The sequence below is a fragment of the Parus major genome, chromosome 11 (assembly GCF_001522545.3).
Source record: "Parus major isolate Abel chromosome 11, Parus_major1.1, whole genome shotgun sequence".
NCBI lineage: Eukaryota > Metazoa > Chordata > Aves > Passeriformes > Paridae > Parus > Parus major.
In genome coordinates, this window is record NC_031780.1 from 14477347 (window position 1) to 14504846 (window position 27500).

The 27500-nt window shown below is 38.7% G+C and overlaps 1 protein-coding gene across 2 annotated transcripts in view; it reads left to right on the top strand.

The window, feature by feature from the left end:
- ZNF536 (zinc finger protein 536) overlaps window positions 1–27500 on the top strand; it is a 340782-nt gene that overhangs the window by 79400 nt on the left and 233882 nt on the right. For both annotated transcript variants that reach the window (XM_015640253.3, XM_033517188.1), the window contains exon 4: window positions 21780–21898. The gene's annotated coding sequence lies outside the window, so the exon portion shown is untranslated. The remainder of the gene's footprint in view (window positions 1–21779; window positions 21899–27500) is intronic.

Genomic DNA, 27500 nt, shown 5'->3' on the forward strand with positions numbered 1-27500 from the left:
CTTAGTGGTTCAGCCCAACAGTTTGCTACTGAAACCCTTTCTGTTGCAATAGAGTGCATATTGTACTTAGGATTTTTCAAAAAATTTATCATTTTTTAAGATGTTGCAATATAATATAGGGTCCAAACAAATGATTAACAAAACGTGCTTTGCCTCTTTTTCTGTGATATGTAACAATGTGGAATAATTTCTTAAGGGGCAGTAAATATGCTTAATGGATTTTAATTTTATCAGATAGGATGGCTTTGGTTTTTTTTTAAGGAAGCCCCCCTTTGCAGAACTGATGGAGGAGTCTAGGTGTAAGAATAGCTTTATTTAAAATAAATAAAGTGCTCTAGGGAATCTGTTGGTAGCCCAGGTGTTGGTTCTAGCTATTGTTTTAAAACCATGCTGCAGTTGTATGGTCATATAGATGGCTTCCTGTGTTAAACAGGCTAATGTGGATCACATTTTAATATGAAATAGAAAAAAAAGCATTGCATTTTCTTTATGAATTAACTCTGACTTGGTAGTTGTACTTATTAAATGAAAAAAAAAAAGAGGCAATAAGTTAAACGCTGAGCTCTGAACTTTGAAAAAACATTACCTCGTTCCTTAAAGAAGTTCTTCCTGTTCCCATGAAGTTGCATGTGTTTGAACACAAGCATAACCTTAGAGTAAGACAAAAATGTAAAGCACCTTCTTCAAAGGAGGATTCATACACTCTAAGACGACTTAATGGAACTTAGTTTTCAAAATCTTTGGCTTAGTGATAAGCAGTTCTCCAAGCACCCAGGTACCTTGGGCAGGTGACTGTAAGTCCAGGGAGCTCCAGATATAGCCAGGACTAACACCTCTGTCTGCTCATGTACACAGCTTCCAGCTTTTGAGTAATGCATCTCAGGGCTGGATGCAGGATTTGGGAGCTCAGCCAGATGCATAATAGATATTGCAAGACTCTGGGCTTAGATGAGTGCTGTATTGGATGTAGGTAGAAGTGCTTTGTTTAATCAGGACTGTGGCACTCTAGGAAATTCTAGAGTGATCATATATGTAATTCATTTTGCTTCTGTTCAGCATTTGTGAGTCCTGTATATTAGCCAATTGTGAAATATTTGGAAAACACATCATTGAAAGTAAGATTTCACATTTGTGTTTTCCCCTAAGTGTATTTAACTGTTAATGAAAGCCATGGGACTGAAAGCTGTTGAGACAGAAATCTTATTCAGGAGACTGAAGCTGTAGTGCTCTCTGACTCATTTGATCCTCCCATGTCTCCTTAGGGATTCAACCATTTTTAAAAGGAATTACAGATAGCAGTAGAAGAATAGCTTTGTCACTGACTATTCATTCCATGCTGTTTCAACATAGGGCACAGATTAATGTAATTTATTGTGTTGAATTTTGTTTTCTGGACATCTGTTCAATATACCCAAACTCCTCCTCTGTAAGACTCTGAGGAGCCATCATTTGGTAGCAGCTAGAAAACATTGGGCTGGATATTCACTGGTGACTTGGAGGTATAACTCTTTATGCATTGGATCTCCAGTGCCCTGAGCTATCCAATTGTCTGTGTCAAATAACCCCAATGTGCCTTGTGTCAAATATTACTGATGTCACTATTGACATTGTGTCAAAAAATGTCATACCTAATGTCTGTCACTGAAGAATGGTGGCAGAGTCAAAATTTGACAAAAAACACTTAAGGACAGATAATGGAAGTAATGTGCATCTTTCTCATTCCCCTAACAGGGAACCAAGTAAATTGTGAGTGTCTGTTCAAATTTTCTTATGCTGCCCACATTTCATGTTGTATATTTCTATCTGCAGAGATTTTAGATTTGAACTTCTTAAAAATATTGGTAAACAGAGGAAGTTATTCAATACAAACTTAAAATGACCCCAGTTAGCAGGTACAGCTGCAGCTGGTGTAGACCAGCTCCAGGTTGGTCCAAGGCAGGAGATGGCTTGAAATGCACAAATGCAGTGAGGCCAGAGTCAGTTGGCCATGAGGATCACAGAGGAGAAAACAGATTTGGTGACTCTCATTACACTTCCCTATATTGTGTATATATTATTTTATATCATATTTTTTAAAGTGTTAAAATTAAAAGTTTAATTTAAAGTTTTAAAATTTGAAACTCATGATCGCTTATGTGGTTTATCACTTCATTGGTTTTGGGAGAAGGTGTTATTCTTATTGTTACTTTCCTTAAACTTTTCTAAATGGCTTGATGAGGCTAAAAGCTCTGGATCTTACAGTGTTCTAAAACTTTAAGGGTAGGATCTCTTGCCTGTGTGGATGTAGCAAAAAAAAATACTTTAAACTGTCTCCAAAGAGAGACATTTTCAAGCTCTTTTGCTTATGGGAGTTACGGGATAATTTAAAATACCCTGATGCTGATTTGTAGAATTTTTTAATTTTTTAGGAGTTGAATATTTTGTTTTTAATTGGTAGTATCTCTTGAGTCTCTCTGGCTCATGGAATCAAGGTCTGTATCCCTTCAGAGGCAGCGTCAGGAAGTTCTGCTGTTCTTGGATTGGACTGTGAGCAGCAGCATCTGGCAAGAGTTTGGCTTTGAGCAGACAACTTTAGTCATTCCAAAGTACTCCTGTTAAGTAGTAGTAGTAGTAGTAATAAAAATAAAATTATAGTGCACTGTAAAGCAGCATTCTAGTCTGCTCCTAAGCAACTGCCTAGAGTTTTCTCAAGCAGATGCCTCATGCTGCCCTGCAAGCCTCTGGACTGGTGTGAAGGAATGTCTGCTTGTGCTGTCCAGGCACTTGGTGTGATTTGTTAGAGCCACGAGGTCAAATCTTCCCAAGCAGCAGAGAAATGTTAGGAGACAGAGCTTGATGTATCCGTCAGAAAGCTGACATGTCGTGAGCTGCTTTGGTTTTGCAGAGCTTTTCAGGAAGGGAAGGAGTTGGATGCAGACAGTAAACATGCTAATGTCTGGGTCAACAGACAGAATCAAACACTGCTGGGCTGCTCTGTGTGTGAGTACCTGCCCTGTGCCCTACCTGCACTGGCTGCTGTTCCAACCCCAGAGCACTGGGACTGCGAATCTCCTGCTGCTGGACTCTTGTGGGGGCTCTCAGACACATAATTATTTTCATTTAAAGAGCTCTGAATTTTGAATCCATGCTAAAATTATGTTTCTGAAACATCTTTGCCTAAAACACAATAACAAATAGAAAATACAATGCTCTCAGATCATGAATAGAAGCTGGGCTTCAGGAAGAGTAAAATCCTTCAGTAGAAATACTCAGGAAGGTAACAAAAACATAGAGGCAAAGCATTTGCCTAATTATCAGCATAACTGGATGTAACAAACAAGGAATAAATCACTTTTTTTGCTTCATTATGTTAAATTAAAAAATCCAGTCTTGGGCATTTTACCTCTGAAATATAAAGTATTTTCAACTTCAGAGCTGCCATCATTTCTCAAATAAGTGAAATGGTTCAGGTGATATTTAAGATGATTTTGTGTGATGATGAATAGCTCATTTACCATCTTACATTTAAACTCAGATCACATTGAAATGTGTGTTTGAAAGTCTGGATGAGTACATCTGGACTCACAGGCAGGTTGTCTTCAAAATAGCAAACAAGAATCTTCCAAAGTTTTTATGGGAGCATTCATTACATAGATCCTGTCCCTGAACAACTCCTTCACTTACAGCTCTTCATTGCTTTGAGTTTCCCATGTCACAAGAGACATCATCTGTTAGGGCCTTAAAAATATGTTATTTATTAATTCAAAATAAACATAAGAGCTTTTCCTGATGTAGTCTTGGTCTCAAAAGTGACAAGCAGAGGAAAGAAAGGAAGATGCTCAGCTCTACCTCTGTAGATCTTGGTTCCAATCTGAGCAGTGGGATGGAACTAAAAAGAGAGAGTTTTCTTTTCATCCTTTACAAATTCCAGATATTAAAAAGTGTTTTTCTGGCCAGAATTGCTAAAGCTGTTCTGTTTGAATAAATAATATGTACTTTGAGATTCCTGAACTCTTTTCCTTTTGATGCTCAGATGCAATGATGAAGTTGTAGGCTAAATGCTCTCTTCAATTAAAAAAGGGAAAAGGACAACAAAAGGGGTAACTCCAGCAGGAGTGGGTGAGTAAATGTGCTCTGCCAGAATAACTGAGCTTGATGCCCAGGATATTCACTTATCATGTGTGAAGCTAAATCCCTGATCTACCTTTTCAGAGCCAGGCATGAATGTAAGCCTCTCCCATTCAAGAGGAATTTCCTTATTTCATCCCCCTATAAGATTCCTGCAGGTCCTTTGTTTTCCTTTTTCTTTTTCTCCTGACCACTACATTTGTGAAATCCTGGTAATGTCTATTTGTTCTGTTCATTGTAGGGCTGTCTGCATCTGCCTGCTCTACCCAGTAAAGGCATGAACTATGAATTTGTAATAATTCTAAAAACATTAATTCCCATAAAAATAGTTAATAGCCAGACTTCACGTTTGACAAAACACTTAGCATGGTCAAGTAAGATGGTTAAGTTTGTTTAATATACAAACACAGTATGTTTTTACTCATTTAGTTTAAAATTCTCTTCTTCCTATTTAGCAGTTTGCTAATGAGAATACCTGTATAACAGTAATACTTTAATGGTATTTACTAACATAAATATTTGCTTTCTAGAAGCAATGTTACACAAAATTCCTGAACTGCAGTCTAAGCAACTGCTGGAATGTTTGAGGTAAGAAACCTGACCTTTGGGGAGGATCAACATCAGGAAAACAGAGTTTCCAGTGTTTGTGACTTGTGTCCATAGTGAAGGGGCTTGGAATGGCAGGAAGGTGACTGACACACACTGTGTCACTGCTGAACCCCAATGGAAAGTTCTTGTCTTTACAATGATATTGGTAACAGAAAATATTTTGCATGAATTTCTGCATATCCTTGTACACTCAAAACAGTCAGGTTTTCAAGGCCCTTCTGTAACAGATAAGGCAAAACAAATAGAAAGAGACCTTCATCTATCCTAAATGTTAGGAGTTGCAAAACCTGTGTGGAAAAGAAGAATTTTGAGTCAGCTGCTGCTGAAATTACGTTAGCTGCAGCTTAAAGCGGAACAAAAAACTCTTCTTTGAGGCATCATCTTTTCCACATAAATTCTGCTCCTTCTTCCTTAGACTATTAATTGCCAGCCATTATTGCCAAGTGCCTGCATTCAGCATGCACCATGACGTGCCGTGCCCGTGTGGCTGCAGTTGGTGCTCAGGTGACAGTCCTGGTGTGTGGTCACAGCAGCCCTGGCTGGGGACACAGATGGACAGCTATGGACATGTGGAAGGGTGAAGTTTCTCCAGCCCTTCCTCCACTGGAGGCTTCTCCAGGTGGTAGGTGAATATACAGGAGCCTTCTAAAATACCAAACTCTCGCAGGTTTATTCTCAGAAATGCAGGAGCTTGGTATATTCAGGTGAGTGTTGACAAGAGGCTGGGGCAGGAACAGTCAGCTGGTAATGTTTTTTCCAGTTGAGATCTGGAATGGAGATATACTTTGTTTATGATGCCACTTCTCCTATTCTAATTATTATTTTTTTTTTAAGGATTTCTTTGCAAAGGGTCTTCTACTCTTTTTTTTTTTCTTTCTTAGCAAAGTACTCCTACTTAGCTTATTTATTTTTCAGCTTTAAAACATCAGCATTTTATAGATCTGAATTTCACAATGTGAGGATGATTGCTACGTACAATTTGCAAAATTGTGATTAACCAGCCCCTGTTTCGAGTCAGTTCTCCCTAATTCACAAAAGGCTTCCAAGAATAGTCTGCACAAAATTCAGTGTGCAAATTGTAGGGCAGATTTTTAGAGGGCAGTTTAAAGAATGAAGTCCTAAGGGTTTTATCTATATTTATATCTCTTGTTAAACCAAACTCTTATGTAAATGTTACAATCTGTAAATAACAAGCTGAGCCGCTTTCTTAAAGGAAAGATTGCATCCACATTTTCTGAGATTTGGCAAAATTATTAACTTGCACAATAGACTAATATACAAGTATATTTGGAATCAACTAAAGCTAGCCTGTGTCTTCATCTGTGTTTTATGGATATTTAAAGGTTTAAGAATACATAGACCTTTAATTTTCCTGTAAAAATTGTCTCAAATTGAAAAACACTGCCCTTAGTGATGGCTTGAAAGAAATGGAGATAGCTTTTGTATACTTTTACTTTTTATAGCCATTAATGTTGTAGTAAATCTTGTATTATTGTATACAGTCTAGATTATTCTTCATTCTTTTGCCTTTGGACAGGAAAGAAATTACTGGCTTCCATCAGTGTTATTGGCAATCCCCATATTCTGACATCTGTTCCTTTCTAAACATTTTACCAACCTTGATGAAATGTAGTTTAGTGTTAGAAGCTGACTTGAAGAAAAAATTGGATGATAAAAAAATAACATTGATTAAACACCAGAAGTAATTTACCAATGACTATCAATATTTTGATGGCCGTTGCAGTTTATTGCAGCAAAGCTAGACATCTTTTAGTAATTTTAATCATATATAAATCTTTGAATTAAACTGAATAAATGAATTCTCATTTTTTAAACAGAAGAATGAGAGACTGATTTTACTCAATTTTAATCCAACCCTTTGAGCTGTAGTCCTGAGAATGTTTAGGGCATATTTTATAGATGCTGTGTGATGCACAACTCCCCAAATTAAAAATTTCAATTAATATTTTCTAATACACAGTGGAGATTTCATTCCTGATGTTGTCCTTTCCATGGAACAACACTGGGATTTTCCCACTCTAGACCAGGTGCTGGAGTGGGGGGCTCTCCAAGGGGCCTCCAGCAACAAACGTGGTGGGTCTCTGGTAAACCACCAGCTTCATTCCCACCCCTTCTTTATTAACTGTGCTTCATTAAAGGAAAGCAGAGCAATAAAAGACAAGTGATTATTCCCTCTCAGGTGCCAAGCACAGAGAAATTATGGTGTGTCTTCTTCCCCCACCCCATGGGGTAGCGAGCTGCAAGAGGAGCCTTGCAAGAGGTTGTTGAGGGCTGGGGCAAAAGCAGGGGTGAGTGTTTCATTTCCAAGGATTGGAACAAGTTAATTACTCAGTGAAGGAGGAGGAATGAACAATATCTTCTTGGCAAGGGAAGTATGTGGGAAATAAATTGAAAAGGGCTACTACTACAGAGTGTGTGTTCTGATATTGTGAGAGGTAGATATACAAGAGGATGGGGAGGTGTGATTAGATATTTTCAGAAGCACTTAGCAACAGCCGCAGTGGAGCTGTTGAAATTCATGGGATTTACTATGGACTGGTAATGTTTGGAGCAGAGTTTGGGCAATGCTAAACTACAGGGTGAGGAAGGCACATTTCTCCAGCACTGTGTGTGTCTATGGACCGCTGAGGACAAAATGAAATTGCAATTCTTGACGAATTCACTTCATCGCACCAAGATTTTCAGAGGTGGAATTACTCCTCTAGCAATAGGGTCTTAGAGGGCTCCCAAGCTAGTTTTTGATTCCCTTACCTTTGAGAGAAACTTGAACCACGGAGGGTTCAAGGTAATTTCTAGGCTGTTTGAAGTGGAGGGGATTCGAGACATTTGTTTTCTCCATTTTACAGAAATTTTTAATTTGAAGGAAAATTTTCCTAACATACCTCCTTTAGAAGCTTCACATTTATTATCAAAACAGTTTTCCTTTAATTTCCCCAAAGTCATGTATGGTAGGAGTAACTGAGTGGTCTAGGTTAAAAGGGTGTATAAACTGACAATTTTTGGATTCTAATACTCTGTACTAATCTTAAAAAATATTCATACGTTTCAGCCAGAGACCTCTCAGCATGTTTTATAAATTTGTTCAAAGATGAATGAATTCTTGCAGTTCCTTGCTGAGGATATTTAGTAGAGAAACTAAACATTATAGACAAAATGTCACTTTTTGAAAGTGCATTGTTTTTCTTAAAACTGATTTTTTTACTCTTGAAAACAGGTGTTTTATACATGTACCTACCAGGAGTGCAGTCTGGTGCTCAGGAGACCATTCTGGAAAATGGGATGACCCAGGTTCTGATGCATGTCATTCCTAAATCTGAGTGTCTTGGAGTTAATATATAAAAAATAGAATAAAACGATTTCTGAAGCAGACAAAGGAACAGGACTTGGCTCTTCTCTGTTGGAGTGTGTTCCTGTAACCACCAGGAGACGGAGATCTTCACTCCGTCTTCTTCCAACAAACGAAAGTCAACATCTAAAAATTATCTTAATGCAACTCTGCAAAAAACCCCTTCTGAACCCATTAAAAAATTTCTACTTATCCCCACAAAAAAAAAAAAAAAATAGAAAAAAATTAGAAAGACATAAAAGAAAATGATGGTTGTGTGGTGAGATTTGGTACCCCCTGCTCCAGGAGGGGGAAATGAGAGGAAGACTGGGGTGTTTGCCCTGCTGTCCCACAGCTCAGCCAGCAGGAGTGTGAGGTTGGCCCTGGAGTGCTGACTTCCCAGGCTGTGTTCAGGCTGGGGGTGCCTGCCCTCCTGTCAGACATGGAATGCCTGGTGGCCTTCCCCAGCCCTCTCCCAGGCTCCCCTTAACATATGGTTTCAAAGCTGTTGACGTTCACCTGCTCAGATATCTGTACAAACTACTAGTAGGAACTACATAAATATCTAACAGATGCACGCCTTCACCCTGGGATTAATGCATTCTGCACTCGGACCCGTCAGCATCACACCCCTTCACAAAGGCATTTTATTTTTTCACTTGCTCATGTGGTGTACACCTGTGACATGCTGGCAATGCACTTGCTTGCAGTGAGAGAGCCCCTCAGGTTCAAAGCTATCCTTATATCTTTGTTCCTTTATGCGTGAACCTTTTGAGGTTTTCTCTTAGTGTTCAAAAGGCTTGAACGTGGCATTACATCTTTAAAACCTCTCCTGACCCTTTTTTGAATATGCTGAATATAAAAGCAGAAACAAAGCAAGGAGAACTAGATAAATAGATGCAGGGAGACATCATAAGGAAAAAAAAAAAAGCTCCTGAGCTTGCCAATATTACTTCATGCTTTTTATTGTAAACCTGTAAACTAACAATAGCCCACCACCTCACACAGCTGGGTGTGCGAATTGAAGGTGTGCTGAATGTGTGGGCTTTCCAAATGGAGCACAATAACAGCAACACCTGTGCTAACCACTTTGCATTGATTTTATTTCTTTACAATATTCACAGTCCTTCCCTTTTTAGAAGTCTGTATAGTGGGGAAAAAAGATGACTTGTCAGGTTTAGTTTCAGTTTTAAGACATATTTCTCAAGGTTTGATGGACAGGATAGAAAATCACGTGGATTTACATGTACCAAACCAAATATAGGACTGAGTCTTAAAATAGAGGAGAGATTGCCCATCTTGTGGACCCAGCATTGGTAATGTACATTGGCTTTGGCTAACAGGCTCCTTGCAGTCCTGGTTTCTTCCTTGGTTGGTTGATTTTTATTTTTTTTTTAACTAAGAAGCCAGTGTTTCAATAGCCAGTTACAGCAACAAAATGGTTAAGAAAAATACTAATAGTGTGAACATGTATATCTTAAGGCACATTACTGATTTAAAATTATTAATATTCAATAATTCATGGTTGTTTAATGAAATGACATATCAAATCAGAAAAAGTAGAAGTGAGAAATATCTGTAACTTAATTCTCATCACTGCAGAACCATGTAGTTACTATCACTGCTATTATTATCTGAGATCCTAGATTAGGTTTAGGTTATGTTTAATGTTAAATTTCAGGCATAAAAACAAGACGCTTCTCACTGCCAAAAATTCACTGTATCATTCTGGGCTATGAATCTGGAAATTATAAAGATGGCATCATTGGTAAAATCTAAGCATACCTTTTTGGTCACTTTGTCAGCAGTATAAATGGGTCCAAGGGTTGCTCACAGGGCTAGTTAACCTTTTCTCCTTTAACAGCAGCTGAATTTGAGGTTCTTTTTCACCTAAGTACCTACCAATTTATGTCCATAATTCCTATTAATTCTGGTTGCTCTTTCTTACACTGTTGTTACTTGAAATGGAAAATATTGGTTACACTCCAAGAGAAAAATTTATAGCCTGTCATTGTAGCCTTGTGCTATTTCAATATAATAATACAAATGCATTCCCTCTTCGTGATAAGTGTATTTTCCCTTTTACTTTCTCATGCGATGTTCAGACCCTTTCCAGACTTACTTTGTCTCTGTGATCCCAGAGATTATAAATGCTCAAGGAGCCTTTAAAGATATTTGTTACCCTTTAAAGCAAGGGAAGCAGACTCTCTTGTTCTCTGTCACACTCAGGCTGGGGCTGTAGAAGGCAATTTTCATCTTACATAGCTAAAAGTTGGGGCTTGTGGTGCTTCCCTCCTAGGTCACCCTATAACCTTGTGGATATTTTCCTACATTTTCTACGGGAAACAGCATCCTCCAATGCTAAGGAAGGCAGAGAAAGTTTTCTGGGCCCAATCAAATTCCTGTTGATGTGTTTAGTGAGACAGAGTTGAGGCTTAGGAGCACAGAATTGCTGCTTGTTTTAGAAGTGAGAAGGAGACCCACTGGAAAAAAATTCCTTTCCAGTAATCAAGGGAAGATGGGAGTCTCGCAGCAGTAATGCGGACTCCTCTAATTACCACTTCCAAGTTATTAGCATCTGGAGCCCTTTTTCCCTTTCCTATCTAGCAATTATAGAGTGGGATAGATTAGTGTGTTGCAGAAGATGTAGAGTGGACTAAGTTTCTCTGTGTTGGCACTTGGATTTTGCTGGAATTGATACTTTTAGCTGAAGTCCAGGCTTTTTTACCTGCCCTTGAATCCCAGGCTGTTCTCTTCATAGATAATGTATATTCAAGGACCATGCAAAATGTTTATTTACTTCTCTGCTCCCTGCCCCCACCAGAGAAAAAGAAACACATCTTAAAAAGCCAAAGAAAACCAGTCAGACACATGTTTTGCACATGAAGAATCACGTCTATAGTAAAATGGGATCCATATGTGTGTTTTGGATGTGAGCATCAATGCTCAGTTTAGCTTTGCCCACATGCCAGGGCATATGTGCTGCTGCCGAAAGCTCAGAATTTTCTTGCTAAATCACACACAAAATTTGAACTTGAGGTTGCATTAATGTCATAAGTTCATAGTTTTCTGTTGTTTCTTTTCCCATGTATAGTGTCCTTTGTTTATAACTCAAATCCTCTCAAGATTAAACTTTAAAAAGACTCTGTGATTTAATGGACTTAGGATCAGATTCTAACCTCCAGCGTGAAACAAGCCTGACTGTAGCACTCAATAGCAATAAAGGATTGTTTGCAGTGGTGAAGCAATGACCGCCAAACATTATTCAGAAAAAAGATGCTGGGACTAATTTTTGCATGGATGAAATATTCAGATGAATGTTAAAAAGCTGCTCAACAATAGACGGTGACACACACAAAGGGTAAAAGAGAAATTACTATCATTCCAGCATAACACTGCACTCATTTTTTTTTTCCTTTTCCCCACAACCATAAATATCTTCACTTCAGGTTAGCATATTTCTTTATGTAAAGTCTTTTTCTATCTTGTACATATGTCCTGCAGAAGGATCTGGACAGATCGAAAACTGTCCTGCTCAAATCTGTTTGCAGTTTTAAAATTTATAATGATAATTGACTTTTCAGTTCATCTTCCAAGTTTTGGACTTGTTCATGCATATACATTAATTTTATTCCTTCCTCACACTTTCCTCCAAATAAGAGCTATCTTGCAAGTTTAAGATCAGATCTTTGCTGTTGCTCAAGTACTTTGTACTTCTCTGGCAGAGGAAAACATCTGTGACTTCCCTGGCCTCCAGAGGGTTTGAAACACCTTCCTTAGACAATCCCCAGCAAGAGGCAGCAGTAGCAACAGTATCCCACCCCATTTTTCCCTCTGAGGATATGCTTGGAGCAGGGGGAACAACCTGTGACTTGGTGATTAGCTCCTGGTCTGGCGAAACATGACGAATTAACCAGGGAGCAGTTCTGAAGCTTGTTCTGCTGCACACCAAATTGTTAGTGGGGAATCTGAAAATTATTTTGGAGACCAGTGATATCACATCTCAGTTATTTTCAGGGAATAGGAAATGAGGTTCAGATTTTAAATATGGAAATATCCTTCCTGTTTCTGCACAGAGTTTAGATGTTTTGGTGCACTAAAGCTGTGTAATATAAACAAACCAAATTTAAAAGTAAGTAATGCTCCAAGTAAAAGGAGGTTGAGGAGGGGAGAGATGTCTTTGTGGCATTTATTTTCTTGATTCTCTATCCTTGTCATCATGGTCTTGATCCTGAAAGAGACAGCAAGCTGCTTGCTACTAGGACTTTGTTATATAGTAACTTTTGAACCTTCCTGCTGGGGTTAGGTGATCAATTACTTTGCAAAGAAAACACGGTGTTATTTCAAAAGCTGTGCTTTATTTGAATTTATAATTATCTCCACATCAGTCTTCAATCTGGAATCTCAAATTGGCCACATGTGCACCCTGACTTGCATGTAAAAGGTCTGTGACAGCAGTCGCGTGATGCTTCCATACCATAACTATTCCCTGTATCAGGCTGCCAGTCCTTGAGAGGGCTGAAAAATCTACAAGGAAGCCAGAGTGCACCTATGGGAGTCAGAACTCAGCTCACATTTTTGTGTCATCAATAAACAGATTTTTTTATAAGAGGAACGGAACTGCCTTTAACTTCTTATTGTCTTAACTTTGTATTAGAAAGCAGTTTCTTAAAACAGTAGACCCAAAGAAGCGATGCCATCAGCTGGAAATCGGGTCCATGGGAGCGTTTTCGTGCATCTTCCCCCAATGTTCTTGTTAAGTTTTGTGGTTTAACAATCATCTCTCAAATTTTTCTATGGAATGTATATTCCCCTCATCTGTTGCATAAGAAATCCATATGAAGATGAGAGGGTTTTGATTTTTGAGAGGGGAAATGGTTAATCTGCTTTTACTGAAGCGCTATTGCTTGCTGAAAGTAAATGTATAAAATACATAGAAATAGCTTCATTTCCTATCAGGTGACCTGAATAACTTATCTATAAATATATTATTTAAGAAACATATACATATTTTCATATCTAAGTTGATCTTTTAAAAACTTGTCTTGACTTCATAAGAAATCCATACTTATATACCTTAGGTAATAATCTTTTCAGCAACAGTAGATCCTAGGGAGTTTTGTGGGACTGAGCAGTATGACAGAAATATAACTGTAAAATGCACTTGAAAATAAGGCTAAAGGAGATCAATTCCAGGTAACTTTTCACTTGGAAAAAAAAATAAAAATATTATCAGCTCTCATGAGAGCCTCAGGTGGGAGTTCCTTCTGTTCTGATGAGGCTGTGCCTCCTCGCAATGGCACTGCAGATAAATTCACAGAGATTTCTTTAGAAATACAACCACCAGCGCTTTCGTGAGCTCCCACATGAAACCTTGGTTTCATGCCCTCCTCTAGAGGGTAAGTGCCACACTGTGAACCCACAGGACCCCTCTGGCAGGTCACAGAACCCCACATTTGTGCCGTGCAGCCCCGGTGCTGCGGAGGCCAACTGGAGCCGTCGGAGGACGACATCAGCAAATCAGTGGCTAATAAAGACAGGCAGCAACAGCAGCAGCAGTGTTGGCCTTCTCCACAGCAGGGTACCACAGATGTTTCAGATAACAAAGTGAGCTTCGCTGACAGAACATGTGTGTAATATATAAAATAATGGGAACCGAAAGAGGGGGAAAAAAGAGGCCACTCCAGTCCACCCATGTAAAAATGTTTTTTATTTATAAGTGAGCAGCTGAATGCGAATGTTGTCTGCTCCCATAGAAGTGAAAAATAGCAGGCTGATGTGGATGAGAGACTTCACATGGTTTCCAGCAAAATAGACTGTGCATTGAAATCTTCTTCTCATCCCTAGGGTGGGTCCAGACCTACAGCTGGGGCAAATCCATGCAATTTTATTTTCTAGAAATTATACTTTTTAACCTCCTCTGATGATATGTCTGTTCTGTGGTTGGGGGGTGGATCATGGCCAAAGTTTCCTTTGGAAAACTAGAGTGTTAGACAGTTTTTGGACAGGACTAACTTTATCAAATAGTGGCTACGCTGAGGATTTTTGCAGGGTGGACCTGGAATATGCAATGGTGATCCACAACTACCTGGAAAAAAATCCCATGAGCAGCTCTCAAGTAAGATAATTAGCTGTGAACTGGAAGAATTACAGCAGAAATCCCTGTTTTTATGATATAATAGGCTTACCCTCTACTGTTCAAGTGTCCCAAAGTAATAAGATCAACCTCATAGTTGAGGAATCCTTGGTGAAGGAGACTTTCACAGGTCTTTTCTGTGCTGCTCCTGAGGCCATGAACAAGGAGCATGAATGGGGCACCCTAGAAATTGCAGGGTCACCCCGTGCTGGTAGCTGGTGAGAGGTACCACTGTGTAAGGGCCCCATGTTGGCTCTGCATGTGGTCTGCTGAGTAAAGGTTTGTAAGCAGGCCAGGAAGATCACCTGGAATGCTCAGCCATGCCTTGTCCATGTCCATGCTGCATGGCCAGTGCTCAAACACTGCTAGCCAGAGCTGCCCAGGAGGGTGCAACTTGTTAGCCTGCTTTTGAAGAGTAACAGACAATGGGATTCTGCAGGGGGAACAGGAAACCCCTATCAGAGGCTAATAAATGTTTCCTTGTAAAATGGGGAGATGCTTATGTGAGTCCAGATATAAAGTGAAAGTAAGGCAGCCCTCAGAGGAATTACTGAGGTAATAAATGTACTTACTAGGGCAGTGTGTGCCAGAGCAAGACAGAAATGGGCTAAGACCAGAAGAAAATTAGAACCTCGAGTGCAAGCTGAAGCTCAGTGGTCAGATGAAATTCAACCCTTTCCTCTGAGAAGAGAGTATCTGCTCTGACTTGATTATCTGGGATTGGTGTGGCCAATGAGAAGAACAACAGTGTAGGATTTCTGCCATGTGTCCTGCTTTAAGCAGTAAGACATGAACACAGAATATGGTAACCAGCTGAAAGAGGATTTGGCTCTGAGCATATGCATATTTTATGTACAGATTGTGCCGCTGTAACTGCAGCACCTCCACGGGTCAGAGTGTGTTCGCGTGTCAGATTATCGCGGCATGTGGCTCGGCGTGGCGGGGTGGCTGAAACCCGCTGACACTGCCCGTGGGATCTGCGGCTTGGCCCGGCACACTTCCCCTCTGACTGCACAGCAGAGTCATCTCAGCTGGGGGAGCTGAGGGCAGATGACCACTCACAGTAAAACCAACATGAAATCAGAGGTGGATGATCTACAGTGGGTGTTTCTGCGGCTGAAATGTAACTAAGGGTTAGGCAAATTGCTCCAAAAATCTTGTGGCTATATATGTGTTGTAGTCACTTTATCAAGGTTTACAATTTTAGTGTTTCCCTAAAGCTAGGTATGTAAAAGCAGGACTTCTATAATGTATTCCTTAACTGAAGAAAGTAAAAAAAAAACTGATTTTTTTTTTTATTAAAGTATTTTTTTCTTCTCTGAGCAGCATCTTATAATTGAGATCCACCTTGAACATGCCAAGGTCAGAATTCAAGACACAGAATATGCTCATGAAGCTGCCCAACAAGATACCTTTATTCAGCCAAATTGGAAAACTTGTGTGTAACCCAAAAGATCAGAATAGAGTCCTTATTGAGCAAGGTTAGGAGGGATAGAAACAATCGGCTTATATAGAGTATTTTTACTTCATAGGAATGTGGTTCTGATTGCTGAAAATGTATCCTTTGCATGAAGTACAAGCATAATCCTATGCCTACTTTGCCCTTTGAGTAAAAGTATGCTTAATAGCAATTTCAGAGGGGAAAAAAAAATCTATTTAAAGCCTGTTGAGCAGAATATCCACTTATAGAGGGAAGCTATAAGTGAATAATGTTAATGGAGTTCTGTTTTGCAAAATGCATAGGACAACTAATAGAATCAAGCTCCTATAACAGTGAATGATTGAATTACATTTAAGAGAGTACCTAATTTATGACCTTTAAAGATAGTTTTATAGCTGTCTGTTTTTGTCAATCCTAGACCACCTTCATACAAAAGTTTTTAGAAATCTTATCTCTCACTTTATATTATGGTCAGAGGACCTTTTGTGCTATTGTATGCCAGTAGTTCCATTAAAACATTTAAGTAGGCTAATTACTGAAAGAAAAAAAATGCTTTCTGGAGAAAATTATTATACCTGTTTATTAGTGTAGGGGAAGTTCTTAATCTGGGAATAAATTTTGAACAGTAGTGATGAAGAATGACCTGACCCAGGACCGCCTCAGAAAAAGAAATTAAACCCTATAAATACCAAGTATTGAGTGTTTTTCCCTCCAAAGAGTGGATTTTAAAGAAGAGTAGAAGTTTGTGCGTAATGTCCACCAGTCACTGAGATATTATGTACAGGAATATGAAGTTTTATACTTCTATCATTTTTTTCTCCTTCCATTTATTTTAACAGTGTGTGTTTGTTTTATTGCTGTGAAACTCTGATGCAGTGTTATTTTGCACAAAGGAAACCCTCAAATTTACTGCACACTTCATTAAAACTGTTTGTACTTTTATCAGTTTTAAAGAGGCTGCTCTTGCAGTCATTTGATGCAGGTTTTTCCTTGCACTGTTCAGGAAAGTCAAGTGCATTTGAGAGCCCTTCCATGTAGCATCAGAATTTCTACAGAGATACTGTGTGGGAATACCCTTCCATAACTCTCTGCTAAGTTTTACATAATTCCTTAAAACATTCTACAATTCTGTTAGCTTTTGTGCCAAGGGTTCTGCCTGCTGTGGCATCATTGATTGCTCATCCTAAAAGAAGGCAGAGAACAAAGGTGGAATAAGCTGCTAATCTTCTGGATCAGCCAGATGTTATTCAGTGGTATGTGGGAATTTAAGGCACAGAAAAGGGGTGCAGAGGGGGGCTGTGAGGCTGCCTTGTGACACCCCGTGTGCCAGAGTGCTGCTGCCTCATGCTGCCTTAAATGTGGCTTTTGCCTGCTGGGTGCAATGGAGCTCTCTGTGGAGCATCACATTTCCAGAGAGCTGCAAATGCCATTGGCTACTTTAAGAATGTGATCATTTGATTAATTTTTGGTGTTTTTTTAAGATCAGTTTATCAAGGAGGACCCTAACACTTTATAGGTCTTGCTTGTTCGCTGTGAAAGCTCTGTGCTGTAGCTCTGTCTGGGCTCCTGTTGAGGTAATCCCAAAATTCTTACTGCTGTAGAATCAGAGCCAAAAGGGCTGGACTGCATGTGTACAGCTAAGGAACAGACTAGAAAAAGGCTGTGGAATTCCTGTGGCTGATCATACTTATGGTTCTGTCCTTTCCAATGTAAAGTAAAAAATGTATTGTTTTACACAGAAGCTCCATTATAGGTCAGGCCTTTTCTTAACCAGCCACTTGAGAGTGGCCTCACTTGACTCCCAACACAATTTACTCTGACCATTAGTTAAGGGCTGTTTCTGCTCTGTCTGTGGTGTTCCCAGCTCCATATGGTGGTAGCTTAAGGCTGATCTAAGAGTAAACAAGAAGTGCAGGATTTTGGTCACACAAAGGTGTGGGACTCAGTTTATAAAATTAAAGAGGAGATTAAATGCAGGGGAAATATCTGTCTTCATTTCACATCAAATATGCCAGGAATTGGAGGTTAGGTCTCACCTCTTTTTCGTGCTTGTTGGTTTATTATTTCAAAGAAAAACTCTTTTTTGGAAGGATTTTTTGTTATTTTATTGCTGCTTTTCTGAAAATGAAGTTCCTGTACTATCCTGTATGTTCAGTATTCGCAACAAGGAGAGATTCTGGCTTTGCCCCAAACTGCTGACAGTCTTGATACTTTTACAGTGAACATCTCTGGAGCGCTGAGGAACATTTTTGGAGGATGAGAGGGAATGTCAGGCTAAAGTACCGTAAATAATTTATAGACCTCAGATAATTGTCCTGTGACAGCTCCCAGTGCTTCCAGTTTCTTCCTACCACCCCTATTTTCAGCTATCAGTTATAGAATCTTGACTTAATATTGCTAATTGCATAGTAAACAGAACAATATTGTTTGCCCCAAGACAGATTACCATTTCTCATTACAGAATTCACATAGACCACAAATCATTGATACCATCTCCACCAGTTATAATAAAGTTTATCTTCAATCTGATAAAAAGCATGTACTGAATAATAACTGTTGCTCTTATTGTAAGTGGTTTAAAAACATGCTTTTTTAAAAGCTGGGTAGTTCACTGAAGTTGCAATTCTGCATTTGCCCTAGCCAAGAGAGGTGAGAGCTGGGGACAAAAATGGTCAGATTTCCAAGCATGACTCTGTGGGTGCAGAGTGTGCAGTGGCACTTGACAGCTGATGAACCTTTTTCTGTTATCACAGTCAACTAAACACAGACAGTCCCACTTTCCCTGCATTTATCTGTATTTGTACTTGAACCCATTGTTCAGTGTGTTATGGATTTGCATCTTTAGCTTATTCATAGAGAATTAAAGTGCATTGGATGTTGTAAGAAGGTTTACCTCTTCAGTTCAAATTCTAGAGATCCTTGATGGTCTGCAAGTTTCTGCCTTGGTCACGAGATGAGCACTTGCACCTGCAGCACCGCAAGAACAGACATTAAATCCTTATGGAAAACTGTCTGAAAAAACAGGTTCATTTTACCTGTGTCTTACCACTGCTTATGCATACTCATAGATGAAGAAGAAATAATTTAGTAAGACACAAAACAGCAAAATCCATAAAGGGGATACTGTGGCAAGAGTATGGATACTGCAGTACTTTTCAGGTTTTTTACAAAGGTGGGAATCTTCCAGTAGTGCATTTCAATCTGCCTTGGTGAATTTAGATACTTCTTTGGGAGGTTAATCTTTTAGCCCTGTAAAAATGTTTTTATGTCTTTTATGCTGACATGGAAGCAATTGCATCATTGTATGTCATTTTGAACAAGAATGGCCCAAATGTTAACTGTCACAGCTGAACTTAGCATTTTGCTACCTCCTTTCATTGAGATGAGGCTCAGCCAACAAGTTCAGCTCTAAATACAAATTTCCTCAAAGCCTAGCCTGCTTCTGAATCAGGGAAATGCTGGTTTGGTGAGAAGTCCTAAAATCTGGAGCCAATTTTAAAGTTCAGTGATTTCATAAAACAACTGAAAATAATGTGCAAGTCCATCAGGGTTTGGAGTGGGGTATGTGAAGTTGTGATTGAATCAGGTTCTAGTGTAATTCTGTGGGGAAGCAGGGATTCAGAAGGATTCTTTCAGAGTTGAACCCCAAACTCATTAAAATATTACAATAAAGTAATTAATGCACATGGCCACTAGACACTCTTAAAATGTAAATTTCACAGCTGTAAGAAATTAGATTTGTTTAAAAATAACAGAAGGCTCAAGTACAAATTATGGAGTAAAAGCCTATAAAATTTCAAACTTGGTTTTAAGGCACAGACTTTTTTTTTTTTTTTTAATAGCTCATTTACTTCAGCACTAGTGTTCAGAAACAGAATTCCTTGTCTGCCTTTTGCCTCTGAAGTTGTAGTTAGGTACCAGTGCAGAGCTGATTAGTTGGAAAGTTTTCTTATCAGAAGGTTGGACTTGGAGAACAAAGCAAAATTTGCAAGGACCTGTGGCTGATGTGAAGCTCATCTTGTGCTCAGGAGGTGCAGGCACAGGTTCCCTGAATGCCTGTGTGATTTGTTTGCACAGCTGGGAGGACAGGTAGGAACAGTGGCTGGGAATGCTGCCTTTTCACGGCATGTGTGAGCAGAACTTGACCTCGAGGAACTACTCAAATCATTCTGTGCCCCAGAGGCCAGGAAAGTTAAAGTGGCTTCAAGACTCAGAAGCAATGGAGCCAACTGAATTTTTCAATGGATGTAACACATGTCTTTTCAGTGAAGGCCTAATTCCAGACTCTCCAGCACTTTCTTACCCATTGGTGTTTACAAACATGGGCCTAAATATAATGCAAGAAAAGATTTTGACTAGCAAATGTTCAGCAGCGTATTCCAGTCCATTTCCATTTGAAGCTATGCTGAAATACAGGGCTCCACCATGGCCTCTTGGCACACCAGCTTCAGCAGAGTACTGAAATGGCTGAAGGAAGGAATTCCAGTCAGAATATGTTCCAGATGAATCCTGTTGGAGATCCATTTCTAAATGTATGCTACGTGCCTAACTATTAAAAAGTTCAGATTATGACCCCTCTAATGTTATTTTAATGCTAGTTTTAAAAATGTAATTATAAATCAAATTGCATTTGTGTTCTGAAGCTGACAGTAGTGATCTGGAACACTCTAAGAGCTGCTTTAAAAATAACCCCTCTCAAACTTTATTACTGGTTTCAGAAAGGGAAGTGCAAGTGGACTGGCCAGATTTATCTGTGCTGTTCCCATCAGCAGACAGGACAACTTGCTAAGTTGCAGTTGTGTTCTGGTTTACAGAGACATAACACGGGAGCTTTTATCTTTATCTGGAAATTGCATTTCCAAAGTTTGATTATCTCTCTTGGAGTTTAAGAAGACACAAGCTCATTTAAATTGTGTTTCCTCCTTTCTTTTCTCATTCTTTACCATAGTGAATTTTAATTGAAGATTAATATTTCTAAAACCTGCACAGTAACCAAAAAGTTGAGAAAAGCAGGATATTATTTGGCAAGAGCAAAATTTTGGGGCAATGCAAAGCAATGGCAGGGAAGAAATGCACTTAGTGACTTGTGCTGGTCAATGGTATCTGTATGAATTTAGTTTAAAAAAAGGGCTGGAAAAGATACCAGAAGGACAGTGCTGAAAGAATGCAAGCATTCAGCAGGGTTGAAATGTTCTGTTCAAATAATGGCTATAATGATTTTGGTAACTTCATATTTCTTTTTCCCCCCTTTTAGTAAATGTAAATGTTTGCATTAGATACTCCTGTAACTTGCCTAAAAATTAACTAATCCACAAAGACAGTGCATTAGAAACTATAGGCTTTGCATTTCCATTTATATAGGTGTAGTTTAAGGGGGAGGGAAGGGAGGGAAGAATAACTGGGTAGGTAGATCTGAACAAACAAGTCACAGTGACTCCTTAGGTACATTTTGGATTTTTTCTATCCTGTGGAAAGTATTTATTCAGTAGTTACTTGCAGAACTCTTCAGTGAATAATGCATTTCAAAAATCTTTATTCCTAGAGTTTTTTGTTTAGATTATTTATAAATTTATAGTCATAGCTGGTTACCTAAATCATGTTATTTCTTCTGTTCCCTGATTGCATGAGTTACGTATTTACTTGATTCAATACACAATGTAAATTGTGAACGTTTCAGCTGAACATACATCTCAGAATTTTTGTTTGGTTGCTCAGTTACATAAATCAGCCAGTTAGAAGAGGGAGGGGACATACCACATGATCTACTTAAGCAGCTAATACTTTAAAATTTTGAGATTATATATCTAGAAGTATACATTTTGACCACAGTATGTAGATTATATAAATTGAGTGGTATTATTTCTATTCCCTGATTAATGGTTGATGCTGTTACATCTACAGAATGAATGTCAATTCAAACTTCAATTTGAAATTTGAAGTCAATGAATATTTAAGCATTCATTCTAGATGTTGACTGTGAAGACATGCTAATATTGGTACAGCACATATGCTCCAAATTTTGCAGACAGACAAAACCAGAAAGTAGTTACGTGTTTCTAATGCTGTTAACTCAAAATTTTACTTTGAATTACAATGTTTTATAATATTTACTCAGATCTCATTTTTACCCTGTTTTGCAGATGGAGAAACCGAGGCAAAGAGGTTAAAGGAGATCTCCTGAGCCCCAGAGTGTGTTGATGTCTGTCCCCTCTCCCTACACATGTGCACAGACTACTAGACTTCTCTGCTCTGGCTGCAGGTAAGACATATTGCATATACAATGTGATCAGTTCTCAAATTAAATAATTCCTAGAAAGGTGGGAGACTCTCAAAGATCTAAATATGAGATATCTAAATATACCTGTATTCTGGTTGAATCCCTGAAAATCACATGAAATAGAATATTTTCTGTTGCAGACATAGAAAATCAAGGATGCAATGGGTTGCTACATAATAGCTAAAATGTATCTGTGTATTTGACAAATGTACCTTTTCCTGACAGTTGTTAAACAGCTGGTATGGTGGGTCAAAGGCCTTTTTCTTTTCCATCCTCAAATAATAATCTTTAAGGGAAGGAGACCCATTACTTGTGACTTTAGATGCTTTTTATTGGACTGACTGGTGGCAGAGGAGAATATGGATATGAAGGAGTATGTTCAGTCTTTGAATTGTGCAGATTATGTTTGCACTGGAGCTGCTGCCACCCTTGCAGACGTTGTCCTTTGGAAGGCTCACAGTGTAGTACCACTGGGCTGGCTCTCCAGTTTCTTAGAAAGCTTTTTGGCATCTGAGCCAGCCAATTCAAAGCTAGCAGGAAGTGCAATGCCCCAGGGACTGCAGCATAGACATACACAAGGATTTCACTTTGTAACATCGAAAGTAAAACCTTCCTAATGGTGGTTAATATTTGCATGAGCAAGGATTACCAGACTTTATCCTGTGCAAGTAGAGAACCCTAAAAGGAAGTCTTAGACTTTAATGGAAAGGGCATCGATGCAATTCTGTAACAAAGTACTGCATCTTTTAGTGGGGCTTTGATCCTGTCACTTGTTCTCATGACATGAACTGCCTTTCTTGTAGGGGTAAGGGTAACACAGTTTAGCCATGAATTTGTCTGGATTCATTTAGGAAGTGTCATCAAAGCTGTGTGCCAGATCTCTATGTGGTGCAGGAGTCACACCAGGGGGTAGAGACAGAGTCCCTCTGTGTGATGACAGATTGCTTACTTTTCTTCTCCTACACATGGAGTAGAAGATGGAGAATTTGCAGACCAATAGACAGTAAAAAGATTGTTTCTTTTGAAGGGTTTATTTTCTGACTCTTTTCCATGTCAGGCTGGACTTCTGCACTAGGTGGTAGTTGTGTATATAGAGGAGGTAGGAGGGGTATGAACTCAGACTGCCTGGCTGTAGAAGCCTCAGTGGAAAAGCATCATCATCAGAGCTTCTGGAAGAAACTGGTGACATGTAACCAGGTCCTTGAGTTTGTTCCAGTGAGGATACAAACTTCTTACCCAAGACTTAAGCAGCAGGTGACAAGGTCCCAGAAGCAAGGAGGGGCTCTAACTTCTGATGATTGCTGTCTAGCAAGTATTAAATTAAGAATGTCCTCTAATACTCATGTTATTTCTGGATAATTCACAGATAAAGTAATAAAGTGGCAGCATGGTTGAGCTATATTTCTCACAGTTTGGGAGAATCCAACCCAAACACTGCTACCACATTGCAGTTGTGCAGTTTGGCCACGTTAATGTGGAAAGACTGACTGAAGTGAATGAGGTTTATTTTGGAAATGTATTTCAGCATAATGCATAAATGTGTGGAAGGATGATCTTGAGGCTGCAGTGGGGTTATTCAAATGCTCATAGTTAAGTGTGTGCTGAAGTAGTTTGCTGTAGATAAGTTATCCAGTTTTTGCTGTATGATGTAAACTGATTTCATGAAGGCATTGTGGCTTTTAGAAGAATGCAAAGTCTAGCTATGCCCTGAGTAGTTAGGTGGGTTCCTTATTTGCTTAGTTTAAATTCCTAAATATGCTGTTCTGTGTTTAAAAATGTATTTGTTTTTACCCCTTATGTGGCTTTCTCTTCTCTCAGTTTTCAGTGAAAACAATGTCCAGAGCTATTCTCTCCTTTTGGGGTAAAGATTCGTACAGACTAAGCCTGTGTGGGTGCCTTTCCTGCTTTGATGCAGACCCACAATCTGTATTTAACTCTGTACATACGCAGAGCAGAGCCTCACAGCATAGCAGCTGTTTGGTGGTGACAACGTAGGTATACAGTCACAAAAGAACTTCAGATAATTGCTTAAATGACATCTTCTGCAAAATGTTAATCTTCCTCTGAAGGGTCCCCCTTGCAACAGGCGACATGAGCATTTCTACATTCTGTGTTTTCTGCTGCCATGCACTTAATTCTGTTCAAACTGTATCAAGGAGACTTGAGAAAAAATCAGCCATTAAAGACTTGCTCTTTGTTTTTTCAATCTGTGACCCCAGCAATCTCTTTAGCAAGCCATGGTTCAGTAAACTGGCACACAGCAGTAGTTCTACAGTGGAAAAATCATAAAACAGATGGAAGCTTTACATTTTTGTTTAGTTTTTAAGAGCAGTTTTTATAACATCGCTTAAAATCATTCTGATGCATCATACTGTTTACACTTAAAGCTTTGTAGCTAAGATGTTTACACTATAGAGAATGTTTTAAGATATTTTATAGTTATGATATTTAGATAATTGGCAAGAAAAAAGATAGTTTGTTGAGATTACAGTGATGTTGGTAACCGTGAAGTAACTTATGAGTCTCAATAAATATGTCCAGTTCGGTGGAAAGTACAAACTCAGTTAAAACAAAACAACACAAGAGGGAATATCTTTTTAGTGAAATCATTTCCTTTTCTTAATCAAAAGATGACAGCCACAGCCTTAGAACTCCCATCTGTAATGCACCACTCCATGGATCTGTGTACATGGCTTTTCTTTTTATGATTGATTGTTATATCAAATTGGTCAATTAATATTCTGCATAAGTTCAGTTAAATGATATACAAAAGTTCATAATGTTCACTTTCCATGCGAAAGTTGAAACAAACTAAAGTGAATCCCGCACATTTTCACTTAATACTCTGTTTTCAAGATAAATACATTTCAATGTTTGCATGTAGAGGAATGTCCTCAGAGCGTAGTTTTGGAACATTTTAAAAAAAGTCCCCAAAAATGCATTAATCAAAAACAATAACTCCTTTTAACTTTTGTAACTGCTCAGAAGTGAAGTATGAAATAGTCTGTGTGTGGGCCACAAATGTTGGGAATGCAAACATTTCACAATAAACATGTTTAAATGAAAGTACTTGGCTAGATATACTGGAAGATAGTACATGTTGGGTTAATTAATGCATACTCCATAAAAATAAACCTCACTTTCAAGATCTGACCAATAAAAATCATTAGTATATTTGGATCAGATGTGCTGATGGATGATTTTTATGTATACATTAAAGGTTTGTAAAGCGAATTGTCCTTGAAAAACCTAGCAACAGACTTCAATTTAAAGTCAAAATGACCCATTACATCCACTCTTTGTGTTTTCCTATAACGATATGATGAATTATTTCAGTTTTATCTTTTATACCTGCAATTGATTTACTATTGATGGGCTTAAATTTATCATTTTAAATGTGCAAATCACAGCTACACAGCTAGAAACTGGGTATGTTTGTAGAAATTCTTTGCCTGTAGAATGCAGCATGTAATGGTAGGCATTTAATAAGCAAATTATATAACAGATAGTTTTTCTTCAAAAAACCTGCAGTTCTCAAATTTAATCATTTTAGTACATACAAAAACCAGTATTTTATATTAAAAATCAAATAAGAGTCTTAGGGAAATTGTACTTATAAACAGATATGTGAACTGGCTTTGCATTGTATTGTGCTGTTGAGCCAGTTAGAAATAATGAAGCAAACTGAGATTGTCTTTCATGTTGAATAGTGTCTTTCTCCAAAGCTGGTCTCATTAAAGACAAGGTGGTGATCTGTATTCTGACAGATGTCAGAATACAACCTGGCTAATTTACTAAATTTGTGGTTGCTTTGCAGGAAAACCCCACTCTGCACCCTTAGTGGAGGAGTTTGTATGAGCAGAATTAAATAGAATTGACCCAGAGACTGTTTTCTAGAAACAAGATGGACATATTTTACTTTTTACCCCTGTATCTGCAAAATATACAAAATAAGATGTTTGACAGGTCAAGCCTCAAAGCCAAACATAATATAAACAGGACAGAAATTTAATTCACAGTTAAAATAAAAGTGAAACCCTTCCCCTACAGTTATCAGCAGCAATATTTTTACTAATTTTAACAGCAGCAGTAGGTATAAGAGCATCTGTGCAGAAGAATCTTCCTATCTCTGGAGTTAAATTGTCCTCATTAAAGACCAGGGACCTGATGTTATAATTTTATATCATTTCTGTAGCATTCACAAGGTCACTATTCCTGCACATGAGAGGAAGCCACCTTTGCTCAAATGTCTTCCTATAACATTATCCAGATCCTTCACTGCATAAAGTTTTTGATGTTCTGCATTTTAGCTCATCCACTAGTTACCTAGTTTTTTGTAAGCATTACAGAGGATTTAGAGGTGAGGGTGATAATCCTGTGTTCAAGTTGGGCAGGTTTCTGTGGAAAGTAGGTTGCACGGAAGATGGCTGCAGAAGTCAACAGGGAAGAAGTTAATGGGGGGAGGAAAAATGTCTGATGAGCAGATAAGTAAGGCAAGGGTCTGGAAAGGTGCTAGCAGACAAAGACAAGAAAGCCTGAATGTGGCATAGCTGAAGAGGGAAGAACTGGTAAGAGAAGGGGGTTGACAAGTTTCTGGTATTGACAGGAAACATGATCTGCACAGCTGTATCTGTGACTAACTTAAAACTGGCAGGACATTCTTTAGATGATTACATCTATCAAACTGCTCTTTAAAGAAAGAATAAATATTTTACCAAAATGGAGGGGGGAAAAAAAGCCTTAGAGCTGCTTTAATAAACTATTAGAAAGCTCTTTTGAAGCCAGTGCCTTAGAAGGCAGTGACTTCTCATGCCTAGAAACTTCAGTTCCAGGAAGGGAGCCACTGGTAATGGAGGCAAGCAGTGGGCAGGAGGCCGCTGCTTGTACTTTAAATACCTTGCAAGATAACATCTAGCTAGACTATGAGCTTCTAATTCACATCTAATTAATAGGGCATAGGGGAAAAGGCATCTCACAGTCAGCTTAGGGAACCAGAAGACACATTGTTCTTTGGACTGCTTGGTTTTTGTAGCATTTTTTGTAGCACTGGCTGTGCTGGAGCCTTCCCTCTCACTGCAATCATCCTAGTTCTCCAAGAACAAGTTTAAACACGTTAATTTGGGTACTCCTGACAAATGTGGTAACCTGGAAGCCAGTGTGTGACGTTCATTCTGCCGAGATGAAAAGCATTCTACAAAAGAGCTGCTGCACGTGCCTTACTTTGCTATTTATTTCAAAGTGGTCGGGATACTCTTGGTGGGAAGTCTAGAGTTAGAAGCAATTGTGAAGTCTCAGTTGGCACAGATTAGTCCCAGGATTTAGGACTAGCAAAGTGACTTAAGCACTAAATCCCTGCCTTTCCCCTCTAGCCTTTTTCCAAGCTTAGCTGATTACAGGACCAAACTTTGAGATTTTCAGCTAATGAAGATGATATAAAGGAAGTGATTTGTATAGCTTGATTTCTATTGATGAAATGATGTATTTTTTTAACAAAGAATTACGTATCATCATTCTAGACACTAATATTGCCATTATAAACTAAAACTACAGTTTTTCAGCCACAGAGGGTGAGGTTATGAGTTTG